This window comes from Rhinoderma darwinii, chromosome 5, assembly GCF_050947455.1.
Source record: "Rhinoderma darwinii isolate aRhiDar2 chromosome 5, aRhiDar2.hap1, whole genome shotgun sequence".
In the NCBI taxonomy this organism is placed as follows: Eukaryota; Metazoa; Chordata; class Amphibia; order Anura; family Rhinodermatidae; genus Rhinoderma; species Rhinoderma darwinii.
This window is the reverse complement of record NC_134691.1, coordinates 212967981-212993982: the sequence shown is the minus strand read 5'-3', so window position 1 is coordinate 212993982 and position 26002 is coordinate 212967981. Positions and strand designations below refer to the sequence as shown.

General features: G+C 42.1%; 3 non-coding genes and 1 pseudogene across 3 annotated transcripts; all 4 read left to right on the top strand.

Moving 5' to 3' along the window:
- Positions 1–2417: 2417 nt before the first annotated feature.
- Positions 2418–2588, top strand: LOC142654140 (U2 spliceosomal RNA; annotated as a pseudogene).
- Positions 2589–9259: 6671 nt separating this feature from the next.
- LOC142654329 (U2 spliceosomal RNA) lies at positions 9260–9447 on the top strand. Its single transcript, XR_012849003.1, has one exon. It is a non-coding gene; the product is annotated as a U2 spliceosomal RNA (small nuclear RNA).
- A 6661-nt stretch (positions 9448–16108) lies between these two features.
- LOC142654255 (U2 spliceosomal RNA) lies at positions 16109–16305 on the top strand. Its single transcript, XR_012848956.1, has one exon. It is a non-coding gene; the product is annotated as a U2 spliceosomal RNA (small nuclear RNA).
- A 6298-nt stretch (positions 16306–22603) lies between these two features.
- Positions 22604–22802, top strand: LOC142654314 (U2 spliceosomal RNA). The gene has a single exon (XR_012848994.1). It is a non-coding gene; the product is annotated as a U2 spliceosomal RNA (small nuclear RNA).
- Positions 22803–26002: the final 3200 nt, after the last annotated feature.

Below are 26002 nucleotides of genomic sequence, written 5' to 3'. Positions count from 1 at the left end.
CCAGGTACTTTTTTAAGAAAATAAATAACAAAAAGGCAATTATCAAAAATATAGAAGGGGTGTCAGATGTACAGGGTCTTTTAAGTAAAGTTCATGAGTTTTACACTGACCTTTTTAATGTTAAGACTGTGGATCATAATTTTATGCGTGACTCACTGAAGGAGATTACTACTGTTTTAGACCCTGTCTCCCAGAATTTTTTATTACAGGAGCTGACGGAGCAGGAGGTTTTAGAAACTGTTAAGAGTTTTAAAACAGGGAAAGTTCCCGGACCGGACGGTATACCCAGTGAGTTTTATGTAAAATTTTATGACATTTTAAAAGAGGATCTTTTTAACCTTTTTTCTGATGTTTTTAATTCCAAGATGCTGCCTAAGTCCTGGCGGAAGGGTGAGGTCTCCCTGCTGTATAAGACGGGTGACATCGCAGTTTTAAAGAATTGGAGACCAATAACCCTTCTAAATAGCGACTATAAAATTATGGCTAAAATATGTGCAAATAGATTAAAAGCCATAATACCCCACATTATACACTCTGACCAGGTGTGTGGGGTGCCAGGCCGCAGCATCTGGGATAATTTAAACCTAATAAAAGACGTGATTGAGGACACGAGGTCTAGAAAAGTTAAATTAGCCATTTTATCTATAGACTTTGAGAAGGCGTTCGACCGTGTCTCTCATTTTTATCTTTTTAAGGTTTTAGAACGTATGGGTATACCTGAAGGATTTTTATTATCTATTAAAGCCTTTTACAGAGAATGCACCAGCAAAATTTTAGTGAATGGTTTTAAGACACAGGACGTATTTTTAAACTCTGGGGTGAAGCAGGGGTGTCCCTTGTCCCCACTGCTTTTTATATGTGCATTGGAGCCTCTGTTATGCGCAATTCGCCGCGATAAGTGTATCCGTGGAGTCCCCCTGCCCGGGGGAGGCGGCGTAGAGGCCAAAGCAGTGGGGTACATGGATGATGTGGCGGTTTTATGTAGGGACGCCCTGTCGCTTCAGAGAACCCTTAGGCAAATCGAGTTTTACTGCTGTGCTTCCGGTTTTAAAGTAAACTTCAGCAAGAGTCATATTTTAAACATAGGAAGCATGGCTCTTAGAGATATACCGGTTCCTGTGTCTGATAATATTAAAATTTTAGGTGTCTCCTTCAGTGGGTACGACAATGGTTTTATCAGTTGGGACATGGTGGCGCAGAAGGTAAATCAAAAAATATGCATGTGGAACATGAGGAAGCTTACCATGGAGGGAAAAATTTTAATAATTAAAATGATAATTTTACCTTTGCTTTTATACTTAAGCATGGTTTTCCCTCCTCCCACGGTTTTATTAAGAAAAATTACTAAAGCTTGTTTTACCTTCTTTTGGAGTTCCAGAATGGAGAAACTTAAACGTGAGACGGTAATGAAAATCAAACCAAAGGGTGGCAAAGACTTTCCAGATTTTAATAGGTTTCTTTTAATCAAGTACTTTTGTTTCTGTCTTAATTCTCTTTTTAAACAACATCATTGGTCTTATTTTCTACGTTTTAATACTGGGTTTTTTATGCGAAGGATGGGGTGGTTTGAAATTGTTTTAACCTCACCTTATGCTTTTAATCTACCAGCAAATTACGTGATTTTAGAGAAAATAGTGGCCTTGTTTAATTTTAAAGGGAAAAATTTTAATGACATGATAAACAGTAAGAAACTTATAAAAGACATAAGAGGAAATGAAGTCGTCACTAATATTGAAAATTTTAATAATGAACGCTGTGCTTTTATCTTCAAAATGGTTAATGTGTTTTATCTTTTTAATACACAGATGGACCTGGCCTGGAGCTGCGTTCATCAATGTCTTCCATGCCGGGCATTCCAATTCAGGAGAGGATTCGCGAGGTCTGCCATCTGTCCGAGGGAAGGCTGCCAGGCTGAGGAGACCGTGCGTCATATTTTTTGGACTTGCGATTTTACTAAACATATTTGGATAAAGATATTCCCTCTAATGAAGAAGATGGCAGACCTAAAGGACTTGACTTACGAAATGATTTTATATGGACTCTTTGGATGCCCAACCGCGAACCAAAAGACTATTGCATGGAAGACGATGAACTGCGTAAAAGAAGCTCTGTGGAAGGCCAGGAACATCCTGATTTTTAAGCACGATGTTTTATCTGTTGACGATGTTTTAGGTCTTTGTTTTAGCGAGATGTACATTTATTATTTATTAGATAAAAAAAGAAATGCCACCCTTTCAAATAAATGGTTTGTAAAAGAATGGAACTCCAATATATAAGAATTTGCCACCATGTCCCCTTTTATGTGTTTTTATGTAAATTGATTTTATTACTGTAATTCATTGTAAAAAGCTGTAATTCATTGTAAATATTTTTTGAATTTTAAGTAATAAATCATTGACACCCCCGCCAGGGGGTAGCCAACTTAAAAAAAAAAATCTGTTCTTATCAGTTTAATATCTGATACGTCCCCTATCTGGGGACCATATATTAAATGGATTTTTAGAACAGGGAGATGGAAATAGAGCTTGCTCTGTCCACTCCACGCATTGACCTGGTATTGCAGTATTTCCAGGACCGGTGCACCCTTCCCTTATGTGTTTACTAAAATCAGATTCCAAAAGTGCTATTTGTGTTTGCTATTGTTTTTGTCTTTCTGAAGGGATCTCCCCTTTTAATCCCATTATTTCAACACCTGTTGGACAATGCATTTGTACAGTCATGTGTGATAATGAGCTCATTGATTAAATGCAATTAATGAATAGATTGCCACCTCTTGTTGTGTGTCGTCTGTGTTTCTGTATTTCCGGCATTTCACATTGGAACAGCTCATTCACCTTCCTTGTCTTCTCTCCGCCCTCCCTTTTAGGTAAGTTAAAGAGCTGCACCTGAGCCAGCCACTGATTGATTGATTGATTGATTGATTGATTGATTGATTGATTGATTGATTGATTGATGCAGCACCACAGTCAAATAGTGGAGTGGAGTAGGGGAACAGCAAACAGCCAATAAAGCAGCCCGCCCGCCCGCTCGCCTGCCCGCCACAATGGACCTACCTGTGTACACTAGATGGATGTGATGGAATGTACTGTCGTCCCTACATTTCAAGAAGAAGTAAGAATTGCAGTTGCAACAAAGCCTTGCTTGCCTACAAAGAGAGCAGCAATTTGGATTTGTTACTATGTTACCTAGAAGAATAACAAACTGTGCAAGGATGGAGGTTGTAGGAGCAAGGAGAAGTTGTCTGTAAAGTTGGTGGATGCCTATTTTCCACTTTGCAGTCCCTTGTCTCCCTCTTGTGGCCTCCTGGAGGCAACTAGCTGTGCAAAAAAAGACAGCCTGGCGGCCGGCTGTTGCAGTGTTGCCCTCTCAGGCAACACTGAGTGACTGACTGAGCCTCACCGTCTTATATAAAGTTCAGACGGAACTTTGCACGTGTCATAGTGGAGCCCTCAGGATTCCAGAGCCAGCTTTCTGACATCATAATGGGGCCTCAGAGATAAAAGCCTGGGCCCAGGCAGTGTTGGTCAGTGCTGCTCAGCAGGCAGCACCGGACTGGACTGGATTAAAGCTGATACAAGGTGTGAAGGAACAAGGGGTGGCTGTGGGCATGCACTTGCTGCCGCTGCCAGTGTTTATCTGCATGGCAGGAGGGCATTTGGGCGTTGCCAGGAAGGCGTTTTTATGTAGATTCCTCCTCTTTCAGCACTGCATTGTGGTGCAAGCAAAAGAAGCAAATCCTGTCTTGCTTCCTCTCCGGCCTTTATTCACCTCCCGCTTAGTAGCTGTGAGTGTGTGCGCGCCTGCAGGGCCCCGTGGAATTGCCTAGGAGTAGGCTGAATCGCTGCAAGGGGTGAACAGCAGTATTAGGCAGGCTCGGTCAACGCCAGGCCCATTCGGGTTATCGCTTCTCGGCCTTTTGGCTAAGACCAAGTGTATTTATACAGGAGGTTTTTAGTCAGAAGGTGCTCAGGTACCCTCTCTCTCGGCCTCGGGGGATCGTCCAGGTTCGCCTGGACTTCACCCCCGTGCTGCTATTTGGGAGAGAGGCTTAGTCCTGAGCAACGAGTTGCGATCCCCCCCCAGCCCTTTGGTACGTCTCAGGACCCCATAGGGCGCAGCTTTTTGCTGTGCGGTTCGGCCTGGCCACGGAAATGGCAGGCGAGCCAGATGCGGTGCCGGTGTATGCCCGGCTAAGGAACTCTGCCCGATTTATCGTGGCAGAGGGTGGAGGCGGTCCACGTGGCGTAAAATTCTTGGTCCACAAGATCTTGGAAGAACTACTGGCGGTCCACAAGAACGAGATTTTGGCAATCCAGGACTACCCGAAACGAGGAATTTTCGACGTCACCTTTATGGGAGAAGGAATCCTCCGTGATGCCATGGACCGAGCTGAGAGGAGAAAAGGTGAACTCGTGGTAGCGGGAGTCCAGGTAGTAGAACATGCCTTCGAAATTACGAAACTCGTGGTGATTAAAATGTACTCCCCATATGTGAAGGATATGGAAGTGGCAGCATTCTTAGCTGCCTACTTCAAGAATGTCAAACTGTTGGGGAGAGTTATGAACGAGTGTGGAGTGTGGACCGTCAAGTGGAAGTTCTTAGTAACATTGATAAAGGACCCCTCCACCCAGGAAACGAGATTACCACCGGCTCGTTTTAAAATTGGAAATGTGAATGGCGACCTCTATTTTTCAGGGATGCCAAACTTCTGCAGGGCCTGCGGTACTTATGGACATACCAGTTTTAACTGCGATGTCACCTGTAGAAACTGTGGAAGCAAAGAGCACAATATGAGAGAGTGCTCACAAGAGAAAAAATGTAATTTTTGCCAAAAAACTGGTCATTTGTACTATTCTTGTCCCCATAGGTACCGAGGCGAAGAAAATGAGCAACCCGAGGCGCCCCCACGTGCTCCACCAGCAGACCAGTCCCACCCCCGGGGAGAGGAGCATGCCGGGGCCGCGAAGGAGCAGCGAGGCACCTGGGCTTCAGTGGTGCGGAGTAATGGAGCCAAAGCAGGTGCCTCGCAGCCAGCAACCTCTGAGGAAAGGAAGGAGCCCAGCGCCAATGACAAAAGGCAAGCTAAGCGAAAGGCGGAAAAGGAGCAGGCCACCAATGATACTGTGGCATCCCAGAGGGCTGGTTGTCCAGTGGGTGCCGGGCCTGCTCCTGTACCTGGGTCTCAGGAGTCTGACTCCGAGCAGGAGAACTGGGTAGCGGTGGGTCCCCGAAAAAAGGGAAAACAGGAGCATGCTGGTAGGAGGGAATCAGGGGAGGAGCAGATGGACACATACGTGAAGAAAAGTGAGGCTCCTCCTAGGACCACCTCCTCGCCTGACCTGGTGAGGAGGGTGGGCACTGTTCCCTCCCAGATACCGGACACCCCGCCGTGTGCGCAACCTCCCCCTCTAAGACGGCGTCAACAGAGCCTGGGGGGAGAGGCGGGGCCCTTGGGGGACCCACCCGAAATGGACCTACGTGGTCACCCAGTGGAGACCCAGGTGACGCTAAGCGAGAGTGGGCTCCCCTTGTACGAGATAAGAGTTGCTGGCACGGCTCTCAGTGAAGGTAGTTCCTCTCCCTTTTCGTCCCTCTTTGCAGGCGATTCGGACGAGGGTGGGGATATGAGCGCAAACGAGAGTTCTGGTAATGCTGGTGGAGGAAATGTCTGATTTTAAGTTCCACGAATATTTATTATTTTAAAATCAAGACGCTATTTTAATCTCCACAATGTCAGAAGTAAAGGGAATCTCCCTCAACGTGAGGGGCGCCAAGTCCAAAGTTAGAAGGGTTGCTCTCTTCAGCTTTTTAGCTGGCCTGGCAGCCTCTGTTTTTTTCCTGCAGGAGTGCGGCATTCCCCATATGATGAAGTACCATAAATACCAAGAGGATTGGAAGTATGGTCCATCAGTCTGGTCTGGATCTAACGAGTCCAGATCAGCAGGGGTCGCCATTCTTTTTAAGGGAAACGTTTTAATCGATTTTATCCAAGAGATTCTTCCAGGACGTATTTTATTGGTTAAGGCTTTTATTGACGGTGTGAAATGGCAGTTTTTAAATTTTTACGGCTCACCAGATAAAAATGAAAGAGCAGAAATGTTAGCGATTTTACCTCTTTTTATTAACACGACTGAGCCTTTTATCCTCGCAGGTGATTTTAATTGTATCCTGAGGGGGGAACGCCGGCTTACCAGCGCTACAAGCAGAAACTTTGACAAGACCTCTGGACTGCTCAAAGATATGGTGGGTGATTTTAAATTAAAAGACGTTTATAAAGAGTGTAACAGGAGCAGTCCAGAGGAAGCCGGCGTTACCTGGAGCAACGCCACCTGTAGCTCCAGGATAGATTTTATATTTTGTAATGAGAATCTACTGCCTTTTAAATGTGAAGTTTTAACCAATGTTTTTTCCGATCACAAGCTTTTATCATTTTATGTAAAGCGTGATTTTAATAACATTATTAGTAAAAAGTCCTGGAAGTTAAATGTTTCCCTTTTAGATGATCCACAGGTTTTTACAGATTTTATTGAATTTTACAAAGAGAGTAGGCGGGTGAGAGACACACGGGCTCCCATCACCGCATGGTGGGAGAAAATGAAAAGGAAAATAAAAGAATTTTTTATTAAAAAAAGCGTGGCGAAAGCCAGAGAGAAGCAAGCTTTTTTAAAAATTCTCAACACCCGCCTACAGACCCTGTACAAGATGAGAGAACACGAGATAGAGGTACAAGACGACATCGCCAACTTAAAAAAAGAGATAGCTCAGTGCCTGGAGCAGAAAGGTAAAGAAATTATATTTCGTTCTAAAGTACAGCACGTGGAAGAGAACGAGACCTGCTCCAGGTACTTTTTTAAGAAAATGAACAATAAAAAAGCTATTCTTAAAAATATTGATGGGGTGTCGGATGTACAGGGTCTTTTAAGTAAAGTTCATGAGTTTTATACTGACCTTTTTAATGTGAAAACTGTGGATCGTGATTTTATGCGTGACTCGCTGAAGGAGATTACCACTGTTTTAGACCCTGTCTCCCAGAATTTTTTATTGCAGGAACTGTCGGAGCAGGAGATTTTAGAGACAGTGAAGAGTTTTAAAGCAGGTAAAGTTCCTGGCCCGGACGGTATACCCAGCGAGTTTTATGTCAAATTTTATGATATTTTAAAAGATGATCTCTTAAACCTTTTTACCGAAGTCTTTCATTCCAAGATGCTGCCTAAGTCCTGGCGGAAGGGTGAGGTCTCCTTGCTATACAAGAAAGGTGACATCGCAGTTTTAGAGAATTGGAGACCAATAACCCTTCTGAATAGTGACTACAAAATAATGTCAAAACTATGCGCAAACCGTTTAAAAGCCATAGTACCCCACATCATACACTCTAACCAGGTGTGTGGGGTGCCAGGCCGCAGCATCTGGGATAATATTAATTTAATAAAAGATGCGATTGAAGACACAAAATCTAGAAAAGGTAAATTAGCCATTTTATCCATAGATTTTCAAAAAGCTTTCGACCGAGTATCGCACTTTTATCTTTTTAAGGTTTTAGAGCGGATGGGTATACCTGAAGGTTTTTTATTATCTATTAAAGCCTTTTATAAAGATTGCACAAGCAAAATTTTAGTAAATGGTTTTAAGACACAGGACGTTCTTTTAAACTCTGGGGTGAAGCAGGGGTGTCCCTTGTCCCCACTGCTTTTCATATGTGCACTAGAGCCTCTGCTATGCGCAATACGCCGGGACAAACAGATACGTGGAGTCCCCCTGCCGGGGGGTGGCGGCATAGAGGCTAAAGCAGTGGGGTACATGGATGATGTGGCGATACTTTGTAGGGACACCCTCTCGCTTCAGAAAGCCCTAAAACAAATTGAGTTTTATTGCTGTGCTTCCGGTTTTAGAATAAACTTCAGCAAAAGTAATATTTTAAGCATAGGAAGCATGGTTTTTAGAGACGTACCCGTTCCTGTGTCAGATACTATTAAAGTTTTAGGTATCTCCTTCAGTGAGCACGACAATGGTTTTATAAGTTGGGACATGGTGGCGCAGAAGGTAAACAATAAAATTTGTATGTGGAATATGAGGAAACTCACTATGGAGGGAAAAATTTTAATCATAAAAATGGTCATTTTACCCCTTCTTTTATACACGAGCATGGTGTTCCCTCCCCCAACAGTTTTATTACGAAAAATAACAAAAGCATGTTTTACCTTCTTTTGGAGTTCCAGGATGGAGAAATTGAAACGAGAAACGGTAATAAAGTCCAAACCAAAGGGTGGCAAAGATTTCCCTGATTTTAATAGGTTTCTTTTAATTAAGTTCTTTAGTTTCTGTTTTAATTCCCTTTTTAAAGAGCACTATTGGTCTTACTTTTTACGTTTTAATACTGGGTTTTTTATGCGGAGGTTTGGTTGGTTCAACATAATTTTATCCTCACCATACGCTTTTAAATTACCAGCGAATTACGTAATTTTAGAAAAAATAGTGGCTCTCTTCAATTTAAAAGGGAAGACCGTGAACGAGCTTAAAAACAGCAAAAAAATAATTAAAGACCTGAGAGAGAGCGAGACGGTCAGCAATGTAGAGAATTTTAATACGCAACGATGTGCTTTTATTTTCAAAATGATTAATGTGTTTTATCTTTTTAATGCACAGATGGACCTGGCCTGGAGCTGCGTTCATCAATGTCTTCCATGCCGGGCATTCCAGTACAGAAGAGGATTCGCGAGGTCTGCCGTCTGCCCGAGGGAAGGCTGCCAGGCCGAGGAAACTATAAGACATATTTTTTGGACATGTGACTTTGCAAAACAATTTTGGAAAAAAATATTCCCTCTTTTGGTGAAGATGGCGGACCTAAAGGACTTAAACTATGAAGATATTTTATATGGACTTTTTGGATGCCCAACCGTGAGTCAGAAGATAATTGCATGGAAGACGATGAATTGCGCCAAAGAAGCTCTATGGAAGGCCAGGAACATCCTCCTTTTTAAGCACGACGTTTTATCGGTTGATGATGTTTTAGGTCTTTGTTTTAGTGAGATGTATATTTATTTTTTATCAGACAAAAAAAGGAATGCCACCCTTCTAAATAAATGGTTTGTGACTGACTGGAACTCCAAATAAATAAAGATTTGCCCCATGTCCCCCTACATAAATTTTAAGGAAATTTGATTTTACTATTGTTACAATGTAAAAAAATTTTTTATCTATCTATGTAACCAAAAAGTATTTTATTGTAAAATTGAATTTTTTTTATCAATAAATCATTGACACCCCTGCAAAGGGGTAGCCAACTGAAAAAAAAAATCTGTTCTTATCAGTTTAATATCTGATACGTCCCCTATCTGGGGACCATATATTAAATGGATTTTTAGAACAGGGAGATGGAAATAGAGCTTGCTCTGTCCACTCCACGCATTGACCTGGTATTGAAGTATTTCCAGGACCGGTGCACCCTTCCCTTATGTGTTTACTAAAATCAGATTCCAAAAGTGCTATTTGTGTTTGCTATTGTTTTTGTCTTTCTGAAGGGATCTCCCCTTTTAATCCCATTATTTCAACACCTGTTGGACAATGCATTTGTACAGTCATGTGTGATAATGAGCTCATTGATTAAATGCAATTAATGAATAGATTGCCACCTCTTGTTGTGTGTCGTCTGTGTTTCTGTATTTCCGGCATTTCACATTGGAACATCTCATTCACCTTCCTTGTCTTCTCTCCGCCCTCCCTTTTAGGTAAGTTAAAGAGCTGCACCTGAGCCAGCCACTGATTGATTGATTGATTGATTGATTGATTGATTGATTGATTGATTGATTGATTGATGCAGCACCACAGTCAAATAGTGGAGTGGAGTAGGGGAACAGCAAACAGCCAATAAAGCAGCCCGCCCGCCCGCTCGCCTGCCCGCCACAATGGACCTACCTGTGTACACTAGATGGATGTGATGGAATGTACTGTCGTCCCTACATTTCAAGAAGAAGTAAGAATTGCAGTTGCAACAAAGCCTTGCTTGCCTACAAAGAGAGCAGCAATTTGGATTTGTTACTATGTTACCTAGAAGAATAACAAACTGTGCAAGGATGGAGGTTGTAGGAGCAAGGAGAAGTTGTCTGTAAAGTTGGTGGATGCCTATTTTCCACTTTGCAGTCCCTTGTCTCCCTCTTGTGGCCTCCTGGAGGCAACTAGCTGTGCAAAAAAAGACAGCCTGGCGGCCGGCTGTTGCAGTGTTGCCCTCTCAGGCAACACTGAGTGACTGACTGAGCCTCACCGTCTTATATAAAGTTCAGACGGAACTTTGCACGTGTCATAGTGGAGCCCTCAGGATTCCAGAGCCAGCTTTCTGACATCATAATGGGGCCTCAGAGATAAAAGCCTGGGCCCAGGCAGTGTTGGTCAGTGCTGCTCAGCAGGCAGCACCGGACTGGACTGGATTAAAGCTGATACAAGGTGTGAAGGAACAAGGGGTGGCTGTGGGCATGCACTTGCTGCCGCTGCCAGTGTTTATCTGCATGGCAGGAGGGCATTTGGGCGTTGCCAGGAAGGCGTTTTTATGTAGATTCCTCCTCTTTCAGCACTGCATTGTGGTGCAAGCAAAAGAAGCAAATCCTGTCTTGCTTCCTCTCCGGCCTTTATTCACCTCCCGCTTAGTAGCTGTGAGTGTGTGCGCGCCTGCAGGGCCCCGTGGAATTGCCTAGGAGTAGGCTGAATCGCTGCAAGGGGTGAACAGCAGTATTAGGCAGGCTCGGTCAACGCCAGGCCCATTCGGGTTATCGCTTCTCGGCCTTTTGGCTAAGACCAAGTGTATTTATACAGGAGGTTTTTAGTCAGAAGGTGCTCAGGTACCCTCTCTCTCGGCCTCGGGGGATCGTCCAGGTTCGCCTGGACTTCACCCCCGTGCTGCTATTTGGGAGAGAGGCTTAGTCCTGAGCAACGAGTTGCGATCCCCCCCCCAGCCCTTTGGTACGTCTCAGGACCCCATAGGGCGCAGCTTTTTGCTGTGCGGTTCGGCCTGGCCACGGAAATGGCAGGCGAGCCAGATGCGGTGCCGGTGTATGCCCGGCTAAAGAACTCTGCACGATTTATCGTGGCAGAGGGTGGAGGCGGTCCACGTGGCGTGAAATTTTTAGTCAACACGATCTTGGAAGAACTACTGGCGGTCCACAAAAACGAGATTTTGGCTATCCAGGACTACCCGAAACGAGGAATATTTGATGTAACCTTTATGGGAGAAGGAATCCTCCGTGATGCCATGGACCGAGCTGAGAGGAGAAAAGGTGAACTCGTGGTAGCGGGAGTCCAGGTAGTAGAACATGCCTTTGAAATTACCAAACTCGTTGTGATTAAAATGTACTCCCCATATGTGAAGGATATGGAAGTGGCAGCATTTCTAGCTGCCTACTTCAAGAACGTCAAACTATTGGGGAGAGTTATGAACGAGTGTGGAGTGTGGACCGTCAAGTGGAAGTTTTTAGTGACTTTGATAAAGGACCCCTCCACCCAAGAAACGAGATTACCACCGGCTCGTTTTAAAATTGGAAATGTGAATGGCGACCTCTATTTTTCAGGGATGCCAAACTTCTGCAGGGCCTGCGGTACCTATGGACATACCAGTTTTAACTGCGATGTCACCTGTAGAAACTGTGGAAGCAAAGAGCACAATATGAGAGAATGCTCACAAGAGAAAAAATGTAATTTTTGCCAAAAAACTGGTCATCTGTACTATTCTTGTCCCCATAGGTACCGAGGCGAAGAAAATGAGCAACCCGAGGCGCCCCCACGTGCTCCACCAGCGGACCAGTCCCACCCCCGGGGAGAGGAGCATGCCGGGGCCGCGAAGGAGCAGCGAGGCACCTGGGCTTCAGTGGTGCGGAATAATGGAGCCAAAGCGGGTGCCTCGCAGCCAGCAACCTCTGAGGAAAGGATGGAGCCCAGCGCCAAAGATAAAAGGCAAGCTAAGAGGAAGGCGGAAAAGGAGCAGGCCACCAATGATACTGTGGCATCCCAGAGGGCTGGTTGTCCAGTGGGTGCCGGGCCTGCTCCTGTACCTGGGTCTCAGGAGTCTGACTCCGAGCAGGAGAACTGGGTAGCGGTGGGTCCCCGAAAAAAGGGAAAACAGGAGCGTGCTGGTAGGAGGGAATCAGGGGAGGAGCAGATGGACACATCCGTGAAGAAAAGTGAGGCTCCTCCTAGGACCACCTCCTCACCTGACCTGGTGAGGAGGGTGGGCACTGTTCCCTCCCAGATACCGGACACCCCGCCGTGTGCGCAACCTCCCCCTCTAAGACGGCGTCAACAGAGCCTGGGGGGAGAGGCGGGGCCCTTGGGGGACCCACCCGAAATGGACCTACGTGGTCACCCAGTTGAGACCCAGGTGACGCTAAGCGAGAGTGGGCTCCCCTTGTACGAGATAAGAGTTGCTGGCACGGCTCTCAGTGAAGGTAGTTCCTCTCCCTTTTCGTCCCTCTTTGCAGGCGATTCGGACGAGGGTGAGGATATGAGCGCAAACGAGAATTCTGGTAATGCTGGTGGAGGAAATGTCTGATTTTAAGTTCCACGAATATTTATTATTTTAAAATCAAGACGTTATTTTAATCTCCACAATGTCTGAAGTAAAGGGAATCTCCCTCAACGTGAGGGGCGCCAAGTCCAAAGTTAGAAGGGTTGCTCTCTTCAGCTTTTTAGCTGGCCTGGCAGCCTCTGTTTTTTTCCTGCAGGAGTGCGGCATTCCCCATACGATGAAGTACCATAAATACCAAGAGGATTGGAAGTATGGTCCATCAGTCTGGTCTGGATCTAACGAGTCCAGATCAGCAGGGGTCGCCATTCTTTTTAAGGGAAACGTTTTAATCGATTTTATCCAAGAGATTCTTCCAGGACGTATTTTATTGGTTAAGGCTTTTATTGACGGTGTGAAATGGCAGTTTTTAAATTTTTACGGCTCACCAGATAAAAATGAAAGAGCAGAAATGTTAGCGATTTTACCTCTTTTTATTAACACGACTGAGCCTTTTATCCTCGCAGGTGATTTTAATTGTATCCTGAGGGGGGAACGCCGGCTTACCAGTGCTACAAGCAGGAACTATGATAAGACCTCTGGACTGCTCAAAGATATGGTGGGTGATTTTAAGTTAAAAGACGTTTATAAAGAATGTAACAGGAGCAGTCCAGAGGAAGCCGGCGTTACCTGGAGCAACACCACCTGTAGCTCCAGGATAGATTTTATTTTTTGTAACGAGAATCTACTGCCTTTTAAATGTGAAGTTTTAACCAATGTGTTTTCTGATCACAAGCTTTTATCATTTTATGTAAAGCATGATTTTAATAACATTATTAGTAAAAAGTCCTGGAAGTTAAATGTTTCCCTTTTAGATGATCCACAGGTTTTTACAGATTTTATTGAATTTTACAAAGAGAGTAGGCGGGTGAGAGACACACGGGCTCCCATCACCGCATGGTGGGAGAAAATGAAAAGAAAAATAAAAGAATTTTTTATTAAAAAAAGTGTGGCAAAAGCAAGAGAGAAGCAAGCTTTTTTTAAAATCCTCAACACCCGCCTACAGACCCTGTACAAGATGAGAGAGCATGAGATAGATGTAAAAGACGACATCACCAACTTAAAAAAAGAGATAGCTCAGTGCCTGGAGCAGAAAGGCAAAGAAATTATTTTTCGTTCTAGGATACAACACGTGGAAGAGAACGAGACCTGCTCCAGGTACTTTTTTAAGAAAATGAACAATAAAAAAGCTATTCTTAAAAATATTGATGGGGTGTCGGATGTACAGGGTCTTTTAAGTAAAGTTCATGAGTTTTATACTGACCTTTTTAATGTGAAAACTGTGGATCGTGATTTTATGCGTGACTCGCTGAAGGAGATTACCACTGTTTTAGACCCTGTCTCCCAGAATTTTTTATTGCAGGAACTGTCGGAGCAGGAGATTTTAGAAACAGTGAAGAGTTTTAAAGCAGGTAAAGTTCCTGGCCCGGACGGTATACCCAGCGAGTTTTATGTCAAATTTTATGACATTTTAAAAGATGATCTCTTAAACCTTTTTACCGAAGTCTTTCATTCCAAGATGCTGCCTAAGTCCTGGCGGAAGGGTGAGGTCTCCTTGCTATACAAGAAAGGTGACATCGCAGTTTTAGAGAATTGGAGACCAATAACCCTTCTGAATAGTGACTACAAAATAATGGCAAAACTATGCGCAAACCGTTTAAAAGCCATAGTACCCCACATCATACACTCTAACCAGGTGTGTGGGGTGCCAGGCCGCAGCATCTGGGATAATATTAATTTAATAAAAGATGCGATTGAAGACACAAAATCTAGAAACAGAAAATTAGCCATTTTATCCATAGATTTTCAAAAAGCTTTCGACCGAGTATCGCACTTTTATCTTTTTAAGGTTTTAGAGCGGATGGGTATACCTGAAGGTTTTTTACTATCTATTAAAGCCTTTTATAAAGATTGCACAAGCAAAATTTTAGTAAATGGTTTTAAGACACAGGACGTTCTTTTAAACTCTGGGGTGAAGCAGGGGTGTCCCTTGTCCCCACTGCTTTTCATATGTGCACTAGAGCCTCTGCTATGCGCAATACGCCGGGACAAACAGATACGTGGAGTCCCCCTGCCGGGGGGTGGCGGCGTAGAGGCTAAAGCAGTGGGGTACATGGATGATGTGGCGATACTTTGTAGGGACACCCTCTCGCTTCAGAAAGCCCTTAAACAAATTGAGTTTTATTGCTGTGCTTCCGGTTTTAGAATAAACTTCAGCAAAAGTAATATTTTAAGCATAGGAAGCATGGTTTTTAGAGACGTACCCGTTCCTGTGTCAGATACTATTAAAGTTTTAGGTATCTCCTTCAGTGAGCACGACAATGGTTTTATAAGTTGGGACATGGTGGCGCAGAAGGTAAACAATAAAATTTGTATGTGGAATATGAGGAAACTCACTATGGAGGGAAAAATTTTAATCATAAAAATGGTCATTTTACCCCTTCTTTTATACACAAGCATGGTGTTCCCTCCCCCAACAGTTTTATTACGAAAAATAACAAAAGCATGTTTTACCTTCTTTTGGAGTTCCAGGATGGAGAAATTGAAACGAGAAACGGTAATAAAGTCCAAACCAAAGGGTGGCAAAGATTTTCCTGATTTTAATAGGTTTCTTTTAATTAAGTTCTTTAGTTTCTGTTTTAATTCCCTTTTTAAAGAGCACTATTGGTCTTACTTTTTACGTTTTAATACTGGGTTTTTTATGCGGAGGTTTGGTTGGTTCAACATAATTTTATCCTCACCATACGCTTTTAAATTACCAGCGAATTACGTAATTTTAGAAAAAATAGTGGCTCTCTTCAATTTAAAAGGGAAGACCGTGAACGAACTTAAAAACAGCAAGAAAATAATTAAAGACCTGAGAGAGAGCGAGACGGTCAGCAATGTAGAGAATTTTAATACGCAACGATGTGCTTTTATTTTCAAAATGATTAATGTGTTTTATCTTTTTAATGCACAGATGGACCTGGCCTGGAGCTGCGTTCATCAATGTCTTCCATGCCGGGCATTCCAGTACAGAAGAGGATTCGCGAGGTCTGCCGTCTGCCCGAGGGAAGGCTGCCAGGCCGAGGAAACTATAAGACATATTTTTTGGACATGTGACTTTGCAAAACAATTTTGGAAAAAAATATTCCCTCTTTTGGTGAAGATGGCGGACCTAAAGGACTTAAACTATGAAGATATTTTATATGGACTTTTTGGATGCCCAACCGCGAGTCAGAAGATAATTGCATGGAAGACGATGAATTGCGCCAAAGAAGCTCTATGGAAGGCCAGGAACATCCTCCTTTTTAAGCACGACGTTTTATCGGTTGATGATGTTTTAGGTCTTTGTTTTAGTGAGATGTATATTTATTTTTTACTAGACAAAAAAAGGAATGCCACCCTTCTAAATAAATGGTTTGTGACTGACTGGAACTCCAAATAAATAAAGATTTGCCCCATGTCCCTCTACATAAATTTTATGAAAATTTGATTTTACTATTGTTACAATGTAAAAATTCTTTGTATTTATCTATGTAACTAAAATGTGTTTTATTGTAAAATTGAAATTTTTATAAATAAATCATTGACACCCCCGCGAGGGGGTAGCCAACTGAAAAAAAAAATCTGTTCTTATCAGTTTAATATCTGATACGTCCCCTATCTGGGGACCATATATTAAATGGATTTTTAGAACAGGGAGATGGAAATAGAGCTTGCTCTGTCCACTCCACGCATTGACCTGGTATTGCAGTATTTCCAGGACCGGTGCACCCTTCCCTTATGTGTTTACTAAAATCAGATTCCAAAAGTGCTATTTGTGTTTGCTATTGTTTTTGTCTTTCTGAAGGGATCTCCCCTTTTAATCCCATTATTTCAACACCTGTTGGACAATGCATTTGTACAGTCATGTGTGATAATGAGCTCATTGATTAAATGCAATTAATGAATAGATTGCCACCTCTTGTTGTGTGTCGTCTGTGTTTCTGTATTTCCGGCATTTCACATTGGAACAGCTCATTCACCTTCCTTGTCTTCTCTCCGCCCTCCCTTTTAGGTAAGTTAAAGAGCTGCACCTGAGCCAGCCACTGATTGATTGATTGATTGATTGATTGATTGATTGATTGATGCAGCACCACAGTCAAATAGTGGAGTGGAGTAGGGGAACAGCAAACAGCCAATAAAGCAGCCCGCCCGCCCGCTCGCCTGCCCGCCACAATGGACCTACCTGTGTACACTAGATGGATGTGATGGAATGTACTGTCGTCCCTACATTTCAAGAAGAAGTAAGAATTGCAGTTGCAACAAAGCCTTGCTTGCCTACAAAGAGAGCAGCAATTTGGATTTGTTACTATGTTACCTAGAAGAATAACAAACTGTGCAAGGATGGAGGTTGTAGGAGCAAGGAGAAGTTGTCTGTAAAGTTGGTGGATGCCTATTTTCCACTTTGCAGTCCCTTGTCTCCCTCTTGTGGCCTCCTGGAGGCAACTAGCTGTGCAAAAAAAGACAGCCTGGCGGCCGGCTGTTGCAGTGTTGCCCTCTCAGGCAACACTGAGTGACTGACTGAGCCTCACCGTCTTATATAAAGTTCAGACGGAACTTTGCACGTGTCATAGTGGAGCCCTCAGGATTCCAGAGCCAGCTTTCTGACATCATAATGGGGCCTCAGAGATAAAAGCCTGGGCCCAGGCAGTGTTGGTCAGTGCTGCTCAGCAGGCAGCACCGGACTGGACTGGATTAAAGCTGATACAAGGTGTGAAGGAACAAGGGGTGGCTGTGGGCATGCACTTGCTGCCGCTGCCAGTGTTTATCTGCATGGCAGGAGGGCATTTGGGCGTTGCCAGGAAGGCGTTTTTATGTAGATTCCTCCTCTTTCAGCACTGCATTGTGGTGCAAGCAAAAGAAGCAAATCCTGTCTTGCTTCCTCTCCGGCCTTTATTCACCTCCCGCTTAGTAGCTGTGAGTGTGTGCGCGCCTGCAGGGCCCCGTGGAATTGCCTAGGAGTAGGCTGAATCGCTGCAAGGGGTGAACAGCAGTATTAGGCAGGCTCGGTCAACGCCAGGCCCATTCGGGTTATCGCTTCTCGGCCTTTTGGCTTCGATCTGTAGTGGGTTGAAGTCAGAGGGCAAGGTGCACTGGTGGAAACCTACCTGCTCGGCCTTTTCGGTTTTCGGACCGAACTGCTGCTATTGAGGGGTGGCTGAAAGCTGGTGTGCCTTTTTCTTTGGAGGATCTGGAACCTATTCGTGGAGGGATTCTTTCGCTGGACGTGTGGATTTCGTGTTTTCCATTGGAATCAGGAGGCGATCGAGCTCTTTTCAAGGGCTTTTTTTCGTGCTGTGGAGGAAGAAAAAATTCGTTGGAATATGGCTTATGGAAGGAGAACACCAGGAGAATGGCGAGGATTTCAGGATAATCGGCCTGACTTCTTTGATGATAAGTATGGCTTAAAGGATACTATTCGGTTCTTCGTGTCCCCAGAAGTCCGACAAGAAAAAAATCTAAGGTACCTTTATGACAAAATACTAATACCGGTTATGGAATTGGAGAAGAAGAACTTCTTTTGTATACAAACCTTCTTCTCTAGGGGAATTTATGATGTGACTTTGGAAACAAAAGCATTATGCGAAAAGGCATACACCCTTTATGAAGCTAATAAGGGGCGAGATGTTTTTAAGGGGATAAAAATTGCCCCATTGTTTCAATTTCAGGCAAAATTGTTAACCATACAAATGTATAGTCCATTTATAACGGACCAAGAGGTGGAATCATACCTCTGGAATTTTTGTGAAAAACTCTCCCTAAAGCAACATGGGATGACGGATTTCGGAGTGTGGAATGGAAAGCGAGTATATTATGCTACGTTTAAAAAAGATCCACAGGAAGAAGGAGGAGTCTGTAGGCCCCCGCCTGTGGTGTTTATAAATCGTAGTAGAGGATATTTATTTTTTTCAGGGATGCCTCCCTATTGCAGAAGTTGCAAGAAATACGGCCACAGTGATGATAACTGTAAACGCTGTATGGACTGCCCGATGAGTATTCATCAAGAGGCAGATTGTCCAAAACGTATGGAAGAAATACCTGAACCACAGCAAGTTGAAGAGGTAATGGAGGAGGTTCAGGAGGAGGTTCAGGAGGAGGTTCAGGAGGAGGAAAGAGAGTGTACGGAGAAAGAGAGGAAGGAGAAGGAGAGAAAGGAGAAGAGACGAGAGGGAAAAGAAAAGAGGCAAGAGAAAAAAGAAACTAGGAAGGAAAAAGAGGAAAAGAAAAAAGTAAAAGAAAAAGTGGAAAAAATACCTGCAGTAGTGGTAACCCAGGGATCTGAAGCTGGGGGATCTGGACAAACAGAAGGTATCACTGTAGTGAGGGAAACCCCTTCAGATAGTCCTGTGGAAGAGGAGGGCCTTACTGAAGAGGTAATGGAAACGACATTAGGTAATTTGAAAAGATGTTTAGATGATGAAGCAGAGGCGAAACGTGGAAATATTAGTGGTGAAAAAAGAAGAGTGATAGAAATTTTGGAAGTCGTGTCACCCTTAAGCTCTGTTAGTTCGGAGGCTTTGAGGATAAACGAGTATCCTTCTACCACTGATGAGGGCGGGGGAGATAGCCCTGGAATTGTCATTAAAAGATGATCAGTATAGCTTCCCTGAATGTTCAGGGGTTAAAAAATTCAAAAAAGAGAGTTGCTTTATATGACTTTTTTAATAATGAAGCTTATGATTTCATTTTTTTACAAGAATGTAATATAGAGAAAAGTATGTGTTATGAGTTCTATAAAAAATATTGGAAAGGAAAAGCCTTTTTTTCAGGAGGTAATGAGCAAAAGAGCGATGGAGTAGGTTTTTTATGTAGTAAGGAGTGGAAAGTGGAGAAAATTCAAGAGATTTATCCGGGGAGGATAATGATGATAGAAGTGAAGAAGACTAATAAAAAAATCAAATGTTTCTGTGTGTATGGATACACAGAGAAGAGTAAGAGAATCCAGCTCTTTGAAATTCTGCAGTTGTTCCTTACAGGTTCGGACCCTATTATAATTGGAGGAGACTTTAACTGCCATCTGGAAAATAAGAAAGATGGTTCAGTATCATGCCTAAAAGGAATTCTCTCATCAAGTAATTTAAAAGATATGTGGGAAATATGTGGCAAAAAGAAAGAAGATGAATTTACATGGAGTAGGAAAAACTCTAGGTCTAGAATAGACTATTTTTTTGTATCAGAGCATTTTAAAGGGTCATCTTTTAAAACTGATTTTAACTGTTTTTCCGATCATAGATTGATCAAATGTACGTTAGAATGTGAGAGAATGGAAAGCAAAAAATCTTCACATTGGAAATTGAATACAAAACTATTAGAAGATGAGAACGTAAAATCGGAATTTGGTTCATTCTATAAAAAGTTGCAGTGTAGGAAAAGCAGTTTTAAGGATGTTTTTGAATGGTGGGAGTTCGTAAAATCTCAGATCAAAACATTTTTCATTCGTATTAGTAAAAGAAAGGCGAGAGAGAGAGTGGAATTATATGAATCTCTAAATACGAAACTCCAGTGTTTTTATGTCTTGAAAAAGAGTGGTGTAATGATGGATGATGAGATTGAAGGCATTAAAAGCCAAATTAATAGAAGTTTGTATGAAAAAGGAAGGGAAATCATATTTAATTCGAGAGTAAAAATTTTGGAATGTGATGAAAAATGCTCAAAGTTCTTCTTTAAAAAAATCATCAATAAGAGAGATTATATTGACAAGTTGGAGGGAGAGGTGGTTTTGGAAGGTAAATTGAAAAAGGCACATGAGTTTTATGATAACTTATTTTCTGAAAAAAAAAGTGATGGTTCTTTAAGGGACCACTTTATCAGTCAACTAGATAAAAATTTTAATAAAGAAGAAATAGGTCTTTTATCTGAAGATTTTACTGAAAATGAAATTTATAATACTGTTAATAGCTTTTCAAATGGGAAAACACCTGGTTTGGATGGTTTACCGATAGAGTTCTATAGGGTCTTTTGGAAGTTGGTGGGTGTGGATTTTTGTGATATCATTTTTAGGGTGCTATCCTCTTTTAAAATGCCAATATCATGGTCTGAAGGGTTAATTGTTTTACTTTTTAAGAAAGGGGATAAAGAAATGATAAAGAATTGGAGGCCTATAACGTTACTAAACATGGATTATAAAATTTATGCAAAATTATTTGCTAATCGTTTGAAAAAAGTAATCTCATCGGTAATTGAGGAGGATCAGACATGTGCTGTGCCAGGGAGAAAAATTACAGATTCATTACTCTTGATTAGAGATGTATTATGGGATTTTAAAGATCGTGATCAGGATTTGGCATTGATCTCATTAGATTTCGAAAAAGCATATGATAGAATTTCCCATTTGTTTTTATTTCAGGTTTTAAAAAAGCTTGGTTGTCCTGATATGTTTATTAAGTGTATTAAGAGTTTATATTCTAGTTGTTTCAGTAAAATTTCAGTGAATGGCTTTTTATCGGAAAAGGTTAAAATGAATTGTGGAGTGAAGCAAGGGTGTCCTTTGTCGCCAATACTCTTTATTTGTGCCGTGGAACCACTTTTATGTGCAATAAGAAGGGTTAAAGTTATTGATGGTGTTTTTATACCAGGGAATAAAAATGAGCGAGTTAAAATTGTGGCATATATGGATGACATTACGGTTTTAGTTAGAAGTTTGAGAGGGTTTAATAGGGTATTACGAGTAGTTGAATGGTTTAATGGTGCATCTGGTTTTAAAATAAACTGGGAAAAATCAGGGGTTTTATTGATAGGGAATCTTAAGTTGGAAAGGGAATGTAAATTATTAAGTGTAGTAGATATGAAAATTCTAGGTATTCATTTCTCACAAAACTGTGGAAGTATAAAAAATTGGGAATCTCTCTTGGAAAGGGTTAAAAAGAAGGTGGATTTTTGGAAACTAAGGTGCCTATCAATGGAAGGGAAAATCTTAGTGATTAAACAAGTTCTATTGCCTCTGATTTTATATGTATCTGCTGTTTTTATGCCCTCAAACATTATGATGAAAAGAATTATTAAGGTATGTTTTAACTTCTTTTGGGGTTCAAAAATGGAGAGGGTAAGGAGAGTAGAGTTATATAAATCAAAAGGAAATGGTGGTAAGGGTTTCCCTGATCTTAGACAGTTTTTATTTTGTAAGTATTTATCACAGTGTATTAGTATCCTATGTGGACCTGAATCAAAGTTGAGAGCCTTTGTAATATATAATTTTGGTTTTTTCATAAGGAAGTATAAATGGATCAATATAGATCTAAAGAGACCATATAGGTGGTTGCCTCCAGAGAACTATTTAATCTTAGAGAAAATTATAAGAGAGTTCAATCTGGCAGAAGAAGGAAAAGAGGTTCTTATTAATCATAAAAAAATATTAAAAGTCTTAGAGGGTAGAACCATTTGCAGCCCGATTGAACGGTTTACTCCCCAGGTAGTTAAAAACATTTGGAAATGTGTTAACCATCTTTGTTTGTCTAATGATCACAAAGATCTATTATGGTGTATGATAAAGGATTGTTTACCAACAAAGGATTTCCAATATAAAAGACGACTGAATCGGAATAGCCAATGTCCTAGAAGTGGTTGTATTGATGATGAAACCACAATGCATGTTTTCTGGAATTGTGATTTTGCACAAAAAGTGTGGAAAAAGATAAGTAAGTTGGTGAGCATGGTGAGTAAAGTTAACTATTTTAATTTTAACTTGATATTTTATGGAATTGGAATCGGGGAAAATGAGTTTCAAATAGTTTGGCTGATCTTAGCATCAGTTAAAATGGCGCTATGGAGGTCCAGGAATATTTTACTATTTAAAAGGGATGCTTTAACTGTTGATGATTGCATACGTCTAAGCCTAAATTATTTATTTATCTATTTTTGGAAAGAAAAGAAAGAACTAGGAATAGAGAAAGCAGAAGAAAAATGGAAGCAAAAGAAATGGAATTCTGTAATGGGAGTGTAGAATAGATATTTAGGGGGAAATAATGTATAAATATACTTACCTTTTACGATGATGATGTGAGTCTTGAGATCTGTGAAGAGAAAAAGATGGTGATTTTAAGTTTTGAGACTTGTGATCTGAGTAAAAAAAAAAAAAAAAAAATCTGTTCTTATCAGTTTAATATCTGATACGTCCCCTATCTGGGGACCATATATTAAATGGATTTTTAGAACAGGGAGATGGAAATAGAGCTTGCTCTGTCCACTCCACACATTGACCTGGTATTGCAGTATTTCCAGGACCGGTGCACCCTTCCCTTATGTGTTTACTAAAATCAGATTCCAAAAGTGCTATTTGTGTTTGCTATTGTTTTTGTCTTTCTGAAGGGATCTCCCCTTTTAATCCCATTATTTCAACACCTGTTGGACAATGCATTTGTACAGTCATGTGTGATAATGAGCTCATTGATTAAATGCAATTAATGAATAGATTGCCACCTCTTGTTGTGTGTCGTCTGTGTTTCTGTATTTCCGGCATTTCACATTGGAACAGCTCATTCACCTTCCTTGTCTTCTCTCCGCCCTCCCTTTTAGGTAAGTTAAAGAGCTGCACCTGAGCCAGCCACTGATTGATTGATTGATTGATTGATTGATTGATTGATTGATTGATTGATTGATTGATGCAGCACCACAGTCAAATAGTGGAGTGGAGTAGGGGAACAGCAAACAGCCAATAAAGCAGCCCGCTCGCCTGCCCGCCACAATGGACCTACCTGTGTACACTAGATGGATGTGATGGAATGTACTGTCGTCCCTACATTTCAAGAAGAAGTAAGAATTGCAGTTGCAACAAAGCCTTGCTTGCCTACAAAGAGAGCAGCAATTTGGATTTGTTACTATGTTACCTAGAAGAATAACAAACTGTGCAAGGATGGAGGTTGTAGGAGCAAGGAGAAGTTGTCTGTAAAGTTGGTGGATGCCTATTTTCCACTTTGCAGTCCCTTGTCTCCCTCTTGTGGCCTCCTGGAGGCAACTAGCTGTGCAAAAAAAGACAGCCTGGCGGCCGGCTGTTGCAGTGTTGCCCTCTCAGGCAACACTGAGTGACTGACTGAGCCTCACCGTCTTATATAAAGTTCAGACGGAACTTTGCACGTGTCATAGTGGAGCCCTCAGGATTCCAGAGCCAGCTTTCTGACATCATAATGGGGCCTCAGAGATAAAAGCCTGGGCCCAGGCAGTGTTGGTCAGTGCTGCTCAGCAGGCAGCACCGGACTGGACTGGATTAAAGCTGATACAAGGTGTGAAGGAACAAGGGGTGGCTGTGGGCATGCACTTGCTGCCGCTGCCAGTGTTTATCTGCATGGCAGGAGGGCATTTGGGCGTTGCCAGGAAGGCGTTTTTATGTAGATTCCTCCTCTTTCAGCACTGCATTGTGGTGCAAGCAAAAGAAGCAAATCCTGTCTTGCTTCCTCTCCGGCCTTTATTCACCTCCCGCTTAGTAGCTGTGAGTGTGTGCGCGCCTGCAGGGCCCCGTGGAATTGCCTAGGAGTAGGCTGAATCGCTGCAAGGGGTGAACAGCAGTATTAGGCAGGCTCGGTCAACGCCAGGCCCATTCGGGTTATCGCTTCTCGGCCTTTTGGCTTCGATCTGTAGTGGGTTGAAGTCAGAGGGCAAGGTGCACTGGTGGAAACCTACCTGCTCGGCCTTTTCGGTTTTCGGACCGAACTGCTGCTATTGAGGGGTGGCTGAAAGCTGGTGTGCCTTTTTCTTTGGAGGATCTGGAACCTATTCGTGGAGGGATTCTTTCGCTGGACGTGTGGATTTCGTGTTTTCCATTGGAATCAGGAGGCGATCGAGCTCTTTTCAAGGGCTTTTTTTCGTGCTGTGGAGGAAGAAAAAATTCGTTGGAATATGGCTTATGGAAGGAGAACACCAGGAGAATGGCGAGGATTTCAGGATAATCGGCCTGACTTCTTTGATGATAAGTATGGCTTAAAGGATACTATTCGGTTCTTCGTGTCCCCAGAAGTCCGACAAGAAAAAAATCTAAGGTACCTTTATGACAAAATACTAATACCGGTTATGGAATTGGAGAAGAAGAACTTCTTTTGTATACAAACCTTCTTCTCTAGGGGAATTTATGATGTGACTTTGGAAACAAATGCATTATGCGAAAAGGCATACACCCTTTATGAAGCTAATAAGGGGCGAGATGTTTTTAAGGGGATAAAAATTGCCCCATTGTTTCAATTTCAGGCAAAATTGTTAACCATACAAATGTATAGTCCATTTATAACGGACCAAGAGGTGGAATCATACCTCTGGAATTTTTGTGAAAAACTCTCCCTAAAGCAACATGGGATGACGGATTTCGGAGTGTGGAATGGAAAGCGAGTATATTATGCTACGTTTAAAAAAGATCCACAGGAAGAAGGAGGAGTCTGTAGGCCCCCGCCTGTGGTGTTTATAAATCGTAGTAGAGGATATTTTTTTTTTTTCAGGGATGCCTCCCTATTGCAGAAGTTGCAAGAAATACGGCCACAGTGATGATAACTGTAAACGCTGTATGGACTGCCCGATGAGTATTCATCAAGAGGCAGATTGTCCAAAACGTATGGAAGAAATACCTGAACCACAGCAAGTTGAAGAGGTAATGGAGGAGGTTCAGGAGGAGGTTCAGGAGGAGGTTCAGGAGGAGGTTCAGGAGGAGGAAAGAGAGTGTACGGAGAAAGAGAGGAAGGAGAAGGAGAGAAAGGAGAAGAGACGAGAGGGAAAAGAAAAGAGGCAAGAGAAAAAAGAAACTAGGAAGGAAAAAGAGGAAAAGAAAAAAGTAAAAGAAAAAGTGGAAAAAATACCTGCAGTAGTGGTAACCCAGGGATCTGAAGCTGGGGGATCTGGACAAACAGAAGGTATCACTGTAGTGAGGGAAACCCCTTCAGATAGTCCTGTGGAAAAGGAGGGCCTTACTGAAGAGGTAATGGAAACGACATTAGGTAATTTGAAAAGATGTTTAGATGATGAAGCAGAGGCGAAACGTGGAAATATTAGTGGTGAAAAAAGAAGAGTGATAGAAATTTTGGAAGTCGTGTCACCCTTAAGCTCTGTTAGTTCGGAGGCTTTGAGGATAAACGAGTATCCTTCTACCACTGATGAGGGCGGGGGAGATAGCCCTGGAATTGTCATTAAAAGATGATCAGTATAGCTTCCCTGAATGTTCAGGGGTTAAAAAATTCAAAAAAGAGAGTTGCTTTATATGACTTTTTTAATAATGAAGCTTATGATTTCATTTTTTTACAAGAATGTAATATAGAGAAAAGTATGTGTTATGAGTTCTATAAAAAATATTGGAAAGGAAAAGCCTTTTTTTCAGGAGGTAATGAGCAAAAGAGCGATGGAGTAGGTTTTTTATGTAGTAAGGAGTGGAAAGTGGAGAAAATTCAAGAGATTTATCCGGGGAGGATAATGATGATAGAAGTGAAGAAGACTAATAAAAAAATCAAATGTTTCTGTGTGTAT